The sequence below is a fragment of the Phalacrocorax aristotelis genome, unplaced genomic scaffold (genome assembly GCF_949628215.1).
Source record: "Phalacrocorax aristotelis unplaced genomic scaffold, bGulAri2.1 scaffold_75, whole genome shotgun sequence".
Taxonomy (NCBI): Eukaryota; Metazoa; Chordata; class Aves; order Suliformes; family Phalacrocoracidae; genus Phalacrocorax; species Phalacrocorax aristotelis.
The window spans coordinates 332,832-335,284 of record NW_027441288.1 but is presented as its reverse complement, the minus strand read 5'-3'; the positions used below and the strand labels follow the sequence as shown (position 1 = coordinate 335,284).

Genomic DNA, 2,453 nt, shown 5'->3' with positions numbered 1-2,453 from the left:
TGCAGGTAGAACTTCTGAGGGAAGACCAGCAAAACCAGGAAGCAAATAGCAAGTTCCCAAAAAATGTGCGGGTGTCAAACACATAAAAGTTTTATTGCCGAATGTTTTGTTTTTGGCAATATGTTCCAAATGCCTATTTTTGGTAAACATAACTTTTCAGGAGATTCAGGGTTGTGTGTGGCAAAACATGTCCCTCTGTTTTTGTGTCCTGCCGCACAAACGGCCGGCGGCAGGGCTCTCGTTCCCCGCTCTCGCTATTGCCACAGCAGGGCTGCGATATTTAGACCTAAGGGATGGGTTTAGGAATGGAAGGAGAGAGAACGCCTGTGTTCTGTAAGGGCTATGAATGCTGACCCTTTGCCTCCGTCTGCCGCTTTTCCTGTGCGGGTGATGAAGCCGTTTTACTTTCCTCTGTTGTTCCTGGTCTAAGTAGTTGCAAGGCTGTCGCCGCTGTGGGTGTGCAATTTGTGTTGCTGTGTTTCTGTGGAGTCCTAGCTACGGCTCGCTTCTAGTGTGGCCAAGCGTCAAGGTAGGGCTTTCAGCTTAAAGCTTCAGAAGCGCTGCGCGCCGAGATGGGTGTAGGTGAAACTGCTGTTGCGCCTGCAGCTGTGCTCGCAGGGATGCTGGGTGGCTCCGCATCAAACCGGCGAGGTGCGCGTGGACCTCCGTCGGGCTGCGCCCTGGGTGCGCGAGCGTGCCGTGTTTTTGCTGTTCCGGCTTGTATGTGCGAGGGCTTAACGTTTGATTTAATGCATTTCCTTTAACGGCAGGCTGTAGTTGGGCTCTAGATGGTATTCCTACGTGGGCGCAGGAGCTGTGGAATGGTTAAGCTGTTGCTGTGCCTCCAGGTGACTTGTTCAGTAACACTGTTTTTCCAGGTGCAGATGGATGAGTCGTGCAGGGCAACGGAGGAGAGCCCAGGGGAGCGCTGTAAGAAGGTGAGTCTGTGTGTAGTACTGGAGGGAAGATGTGACTGATGGCTATAGGGCTCCATTATGGGTTTTACTCTTTTTTTTTTTTTGTGATCTGAGGGTGCTAAGCGATGAGCCGAGCGTGATGTGGGCCCTGGAGGTGAGTCAGGCAAGGTGACCGGTGCTTGGTGGGCTGGAGTAGGTGTTCTTTTTCAGGTTATTCAGGGTTTTTTCTCCTTCTCTTCACTTTCCCATCCCAATTTGGGGCCGATTCCCTCAAACGGGGACTTCCCCCTGTGGGGCTGCTTATGCAGCCTGGGAGCTGCTGCCTGGGCACAAAAATACCTCAAACCCCTTGACTCTGGGCCTGCAATGAGGGGTGAAAATACAGGAAGAATTCTGGTGGAAAGAAAACAACTTGGGGCTTCTGGGAAAGCCAACTCCAGCTGGATTTGTGCGGCTGGAAAGGAAAAAAAAAAGGGGGTGGGGGGAAGGAACAACAACCTAAAAGCACCCACCAACCATTCTCATGCACAAAACCGAAAGTGAAAATGACCATTTTTTGTAGGGCAAAAGCACAAAAAATCCCCACAGAACTCAGTAGTTTGGAAAAGCAACCCCAATTATTACATTATGTAAAGAAGGCGGGGGAAAAAAAAAGAAAACCAAACCAAAACCCGATCACAACCCTGATGCCACATGCCTACAAGCAGTTCCTGGGGCTTATTCTGCGGGGGTGGGAACCCAACCTTGTTCCCCAGGTTTGCTGTGCTGCTTCTCCTCCCTCGAGACACTTTGCTGTTTGGTGCAGAGGCAATGAATGGCGCTGCTGGGGCTGCGAGGGGGAAAGGTGCAGAGGAATAGAAGCTCTGTGGATGCAGCCAAGTTACGGTTTCTGGATGGTATTAATCGAGAAGAGTAATTCAGATAATGCTGCTGCCCAGCGACCAGAATTGGGTACTGAGCCCGGGAGCCGTGCACGCGCGGTGGTGTCCCTGTGATCCCCATTGCTCTCTCCGCAGGTAACAGCCCTGCGATGCTGCAGTGCCTGCGAGGTGATGCCGCCGTGCTCGTTGCTGCTTCCTGGTAAGGAAAGGCCTCCTCTGCTCTTGCTGCAGCGTGGTGGTGTGTCGGACACGATTCCCTGTGTCGGGTGAGGCCTAGGGCTGCCGGCGAGGTGAGCGAGCCCCTTTGGTGGGTGCAGGGGTATCTCCTTGTGTGCCTGTACTACTGGGGCTGGTGGGATGGGAAGCTTCAAATGACCCGCCGAGGCAGGCTTCTGGTATGCTAAAGGCGAGCGGGTGAGGGCAGCCCTAGGAGTTACCCGGGAGCTGATAGAAGGGAAGAGGGAAAGGAGGAGGAGGATGATGACCTTTTCCCCCTGCAGCTTCTGGGTGCAGAAGATGGCCGACTCCCCAGCTCACCAGAGCTCCCCCTCAGCCTCCCCTGGCCCCCCTTGCCCCGTGCGCCTGCCCCCAGCTCCAGCACGGGCGAGCTAGGCTACGTGCCTAGGAAGCCTCATCTGGTAAGAGCTGTAAGACA

The 2,453-nt window shown here is 54.0% G+C and overlaps 1 long non-coding RNA gene across 1 annotated transcript; it reads left to right on the top strand.

The window, feature by feature from the left end:
* Positions 1-418: 418 nt before the first annotated feature.
* LOC142051281 (uncharacterized) lies at positions 419-2,082 on the top strand. Its single transcript, XR_012658392.1, has 3 exons — positions 419-529; positions 879-938; positions 1,934-2,082. It is a non-coding gene; the product is annotated as an uncharacterized LOC142051281 (long non-coding RNA).
* The last annotated feature ends 371 nt before the right edge of the window (positions 2,083-2,453 follow it).